We start from the raw sequence: 6,568 nt of genomic DNA on the forward strand, positions 1-6,568 counted from the left end.
TAAGCTGCTTTTTCCATTCCAGTGATCAAACGATAAAGACCCCCTTCACAAGGCTCCATACATACTTGCGTGCTCAATTTGGCTGGTGTGGCAGGATTTCTGACCCACTGGTTCCGGGTCCTGTTGAGCTTTTATTTCTGCTCAGCAAGCACTGAAAAAAAGACAGGAATGTACTTTGCCAAGAGACACTGGCGCCCTGACAGTTACTACAGCAAAGTCTTTGTGTACACAGTAATCATCAGAGAGTCCTAACCAGAACTTTTCTGAAAAACAGACTCCTTAAGCTACAAATCCAAAAGAAAGAAAGAAAGAAAGAAAGAAAGAAAGAAAGAAAGAAAGAAAGAAAGAAAGAAAGAAAGAAAGTCCTTAGTTTTAAGATTTGGGAAGCTTCTGCTATCCTTGTTTTCCAGTCAAGTCAGAAGGGCTAGAACTGGTGTTCCTAAAAGATGTAGTCTGTAACATTAAATCATTCTGAGTGGATTAAAAAAAAGAATAGGAAAGCTATCAGTGGAGGGAGGGGATATGGAGTTCTGGAGGTGGGAATTGTGTGGAGTTGTACCCCTCTTATTGTATGATTTTTATCAGTGTTTCCTTTTTATAAATAAAAATTTTTTAAAAACCAAACAAGCAAAAAAAAAAAACCTCCCCAAACCTCTTATTGACTATCTTTTAAAGCAAGAAGTAGAAATAGCCTGCCCACTAGGAGTATGGATTGACCTGTCAACGCCCATGTTCAGCGGGGAAACAATTACAGAAGCCAGACCTTCCACCTTCTGCATCCCACAATGACCTTGGGTCCATACTCCCAGAGGGATAAAGAACAAGAAAGCTATCAGGGGAGGGGATGGGATTCAGAGTTCTGGTGGTGGGAATTGTTTGGAGTTGTATCCTTCTTATCCTATGGTTTAGTCAGTTTCCTTTTTATAAATAAAATTTTTTTAAAAATTAAAAATAAAATAAAAAAGAAATACCCTGCCCAGATTGAATACTTTTTAAAATGATTTTTGTTGTTGTTGTTTGTTTCTTTGTTTTACCAGAGCACTGCTTAGCTCTGGTTTATAGTGATATGGGGGACTGAACCTGAGACTTCAGAGCCTCAGAGTCTCTTTGTATTAACTATCATTCTATCTACCCCCACCCCACATTGAATACTTTTGCATTTCTTTTAATTTGAAGGAAATTGTTTAGTAGATTTCACAATTTCTGTGCCTTTCAAAATATGTTCTCTATGAAGAAATGAACCACAGCTTGGGGGGATGGTGGTAGTGCAGCGGGTTAAGCGCACATGGCGCTAAGTGCAGTGACTGGCATAAGGATCCGGTTGGAGCCCCTGGCTCCCCACCTACAGAGGGGTTTTTGCTATGCTTCTAAATTCTGCTTCTAAGACCCCTTCTGTTTCATTGGTTTAATCCCCCCTGCTTAACACTATATTCTATTTACATAACCACTGTTAACTAAGCACCAATAAGAACGCATTTGGCAAAGGACAGCCCCTCAACATTAAATTGGAGGACTCGAAGAGCAGGACCAACAGCTTGAAAGCTGTCAGGAGCTGCTTGTTGCTGGCTTTGAAAGTGACTGGGATCCATGTGGATTCAGTCGGCTGGGAAGGATCGTCAGTTTCCCCAATGAATGGGTACTCACGGGATGCACCACGGGAAGGTCGATCCAATGCACCCAATCTCATAAAAACTGCAGCAAAGGTGGGCGCAAGGAATAACATCATTGCAAGACTGGCCAGCTCTTCATGGGGCGCGAGCGCTTCCACACTACGATCATCCTCTCTGGCATTATGCTATTCCACTGCAGAATACTGTGCCCCAGTATGGTTCCGTAGCCCCCATGTCCACTTGGTCGATTCCAAATTATATTCCTCCATGAGGATAATTTCTGGAACCATCCGTTCCACCCCGGTTCCATGGCTGCCAGTTCTTAGCAACATCGCCCCGCCAGATCCTCGTCGGGATGCGGCATCATCTAAGTTCATTTCCCACGTCTACGCTCGACCGGACCTGCCAATATACGCGGATATCTTCGCCCACCCTGTCCAACGCTTGACGTCTCGTCACCCAATCTGGTCCCCTATGCCTACACTGAACTTCTCTGTTCCAGACTCTTGGAAACAGAGTTGGCAGTCAGCTGAGGTAAAGAACAAACGCCTCATCACAGACTCCTGCAAGTGTCAACCCGGCTTTGACCTAGCACGTTATGATCGGGCCCTCCTCAATCGCTATGGAACAGCCTATGGCCGGTGCGCCGCTATGTTCCATCGCTGGGGAGCCAGAGACGACCCTAACTGCCCCTGCGGCTACAGACAGACTATGACCCACATAGTCAACGACTGCCACCTCTCCAGATTCAAAGGAGGCCTCGAAACTTTACATCAGGCTCAACCTGACGCTGTTGACTGGCTACGGAAGAAGGGCAAACACTAGAAGAAGAACTAAGCACCACCCTGCCTCCAGGGCATTGGTTTAATCCTCACTGTTTTGCACGCTTTTTCCTTCTCCCCACCCCCTATCCTACGTATATCCTCTTCCAACCTGACTCTTCCGCCTCAGGATATATAAGGACAAGATTGTGATTAGAGATAGCTTAGATTGGGCTGCGTTCCACATGAATAAAGACTGAACTGCATACCACTCAGCCATGAGTTCCCGGTAGTCTCTCTCTCCCGCCCGCGAAGGTAGCCTGACAGGGTCACTTCACAGGCGCTGGAACTCTGTCTTCTCCTCCTCTCTCAATTTCTCTCTGTCCTATCCAACAACAATGACAGCAATAATAACAATAATAATAACTATAACAACAATAAACAATAAGGGCAACAAAAGGGAAAAGACAGCCTCCAGGAGCAGTGGATTCATAGTGCAGGCACCAAGCCCCAGCAATAACCCTGAAGGAAAAAAGAAAAAAAAAAGTCACAGTTTATAGAACACACTTGAGATTGTGTATGGTTGCTGGAGAAGGAGCTAAGTCCCATTCTTTCACACAACCTTTTTTTTTTTTTTTTTTTTTTTGCCTCCTGTTGCTGGTGCTTGGTGCTCGCACTATGAATCTGCTGATCCCGGTGGTTATTTTTTCCTTTTCCCATTTTTTTTTTAATATTCGATAGGACAGAGAAGTTGAGAGGGGAAAGGTACATAAGAGGGAGAGAGAAAGACAATGCCTACAGACCTGCTTCACCACTTGTGAAGCATCCCTGATACAAGTGGAAAGGGAGGGGCGGGGAGAGGCTCCAACCCAGTTCCTTGAGCTAGTCCTCACGCGTAATGCTACGTGTGCTTAACCAGGTGCGCCACCACCCCGCCCCTCACACAACCTTTAAACAAGGCATCAGTCCTCCTTTGCTGTCTGCTATATCATGCTCAGCTTCAGCCTTGCTACCACCACATAGCAGACATCTATGGATCTATTCCAAGGAAACTACATTCTGATGGGAGGACAGGAATGGACACAATAGACAAAGTGATGTTCTACAGTTGACCTTCCTCATGATGAAAAATAAGTCGGGGGGGGGGTAGGGAGATATAGCATAGTGGCTATGCAATAAGACACTCATGCTTGAAGTTCCCAGGTCCCAGGTTCAATCCCCAGTGTCACCATAAACCTGAGCTGAGTAGCGCTCTGGTCTTTCTCTCTGTACCGTTCTCTCTGTATCTCTCTCTCATTAAAATAAAATATGAGGGTGCCCGGGTAGTAGCACAGCGGGTTAAGTGCAAGTGGCATGAAATATAAGGACCAGCGTAAGGATTCCTGTTCCAGGCTCTCCACCTACAGGGGGGGGTCACTTCACAGGCGGTGAAGCAGGTCTGCAGGAGTCTATCTTTCTCTCTTCCTTTCTGCTTTCCCTTTGTCTCTTGATTTCTCTCTGTCCTATCCAACAACAGTAACAACAACAATAACAAGGGCAACAAAATGGAAAAAAAAAAAAAAAAAAAGGAAGGCTTCCATGAGCAGTGGATTCATAGTGCAGGCACCGAGCCCCAGCAATAACCATGGTGGCAAAAATAAAATAAAATATGAAAAAATGCTTTAAAAAACAAGCGTGGGGGGAGAGTCAGATGGTAGTGCAGCAGGTTAAGCACACATGGTGCAAAGGGCAATGACTGGAGTAAGGATCCTGGTTTGAGCCCCCCGGCTCTCCACCTGCAGGGGGGTCACGTCACAGACAGTGAAGCAGATCTGCAGGTGTCTGTCTTTCTCTCTCCCTCTCTGTCTCCCCTTCTCTCTCGATTTCTCTCTGTCCTATCCAACAACAACAGCAGCAATGACAACAATAATAATGACAACAAAGGGAAAAACAAGGGCAACAAAATGGAACAAATGGCCTCCAGGAGCAGTGGATTCGTGGTGCAGGGTGCAGGCCCTGAGCCCCAGCAATAACCCTGGAGGCAAAAAAAAAAACAAACAAGCTAGGGGAGGAGACATGAGGAGTTGCAGGATAGCTCTCCTGCAAAAGCACATCTTTTACCAGGTACACTGCCTGGGCTTAAGCTGTGGCATTACACATAAGTGTCATGGAACCAGAGGAAGTCCAGTGCTATGCCTTTCCCTTTCTCTGTGTCTCTTTCTGTCTTTCTGTCCAAAATAAAAAGGATGAAAAATATCAACCTAGGAGTAGTGAAATCATAGCATGCATAAGACTCTAGAGTGGAGAAAGAAAAAAATCATAACATTAACATTTGGGGGTAGCCTGTTTTGAACCCCATCGATAGTAAAAAAACATTACAAGCAATTTTATGTCAATAACATCTAAATGAACAAATGCTTTTTAAAAAAATCACTGGGTGGTGGAGGTTGAGTGCTTGCTAAAATGCACAAGGACTTGGGTTCAAGCCCCCAGTCCCCATCTGCAGGAAGAAAGCTCCACGAGTGGTGAAGCAGTGCTTCAGTTGTCTCTGTCTCTCTCCCTCTGTATCTCCCTCTTCCTCTTGATTTCTGGATATGTATGTGTATATGTATATGTATATATGTATATATGTATATATCCTCCAGGTATCGCTGGGGCTCAGTGACTGCACTATGAATCCACGACTCCTGGTGGCCATTTTTTCTGTTTTATTGAATAGGACAGAGAGAAATTGAGAGAGGTGGAGTGACAGAGAAAGATAAACACCTGTCAACCTGCTTCACTACTTGTGAAGCATCCCCTCCCACAGAAGAGGAGTGAAGACTCAAACCCGGATCCTTGCACTTTGTAATGTGTGCTTAACCAGGTGTGCCATGGCCCGGCCCCCTAAAAACAATTTTTTTAAGAAAAAAAATAATTGGGGCTGGGTGGTAGCACAGCAGGTTAAGCGCACATGGCACGAAGCTCAAGGACCAGCATAGGAATCCCGGTTCAAGCCCCTGGCTCCCCATCTGCAGGGGGGTCGCTTCACAGGTGCTGAAGCAGGTCTGAAAGTGTCTACCTTTCTCTCCCCCTCTTTGTCCTTTCCTCTCTCAGTTTCTCTCTGTCCTATCCAGTAACAATCACAGCTCTAACAACAACAATGATAAACAACAAGAGCAACAAATGAGAAAAAATAGCCTCCAGGAGCAGTGGATTCATAGTGCAGGCACCGAGCCCCAGCAATAACCCTGGAGGCAAATTAATTAATTAGTTAATTAATTACTGAAGCTTTCTCAATATTACATTGATAGCTTGACTAGTACCATAGTTGATTCTGAAACTGAACTTGTAACTTAAGATTTTTCCCACAAGTCCAAGAAGACAGCTCATTCGTTAGTAGAATTTGAATGTGAGGTCCCAGGTTCAGTCCCTAGCACTGCTCTAAATAAAAGTTGAACAGTGCTCTGCTATTTCTGGTTCATAAAAATAAACAACAAAAATTTTAAAAATCTTTCCACAAAGAAAAATTCAGAATCTACTAACTATATGAAGAATAAATCATTTAACCCTATTGTCTTTCAGGTAAGGGAAGCCTACTTAAGACAGATACAAAATGGGGCTGGATGGTGGTGCACCTGGTTAATCACATAATGCACCTGGTCCCCACCTGCAGGGGGAAAGCTTTGTGCATGGTGAAGCGGTGCTGCAGGTGTCTCTCTGTCTTTCCTCCTATCTATAAAGCCCTTCCCGCTCATTTTCTGGCTGTCTCTATCCAATAAATAAAGATAATAAGAAAAAAGTCAGATACAAAACCAGTCATGACAAAAAAAAAAGGAGAGGCAATTGGCTGTAGAGTAACATAGTGGCTATGCAAAAAAAGACTTTCATGCCTGAGGCTCCAAAGTCTCAGGTTCAGACCCCCACACCATCATAAGCAAGAACTGAGAAGTGCTCTGGTTAAATAAGTAAATCTTAAAAAAAAAAAAAAATTAAAGGAGAGACCTAGATTCCTCAACACTAATATCCCAGCCCTTGACCAAATGTTACCAAAGTTAACCAAGCCATATACACAAAGGAAAATGAACGGTCATTCAGGCTGGTGGCTGCACACCCAGTGGAGTGCCGGTGTTAACAACGTTCAAGGATCTGGATTCAAGCCCCACCTTCAGAGAGGAAGCTTTGTGAGTGGTGGGGCAGTGCTGTTGTCTATCTCTCATTAGCTTTCCCTCCCCTCTC

General features: G+C 44.5%; 1 protein-coding gene across 2 annotated transcripts in view; it reads left to right on the forward strand.

Annotated features, from left to right (window-relative positions):
* Nucleotides 1-6,568, forward strand: part of TRABD (TraB domain containing) — a 196,631-nt gene that overhangs the window by 100,523 nt on the left and 89,540 nt on the right. The window lies entirely within an intron of this gene.

The sequence above is a fragment of the Erinaceus europaeus genome, chromosome 4, assembly GCF_950295315.1.
Source record: "Erinaceus europaeus chromosome 4, mEriEur2.1, whole genome shotgun sequence".
In the NCBI taxonomy this organism is placed as follows: Eukaryota; Metazoa; Chordata; class Mammalia; order Eulipotyphla; family Erinaceidae; genus Erinaceus; species Erinaceus europaeus.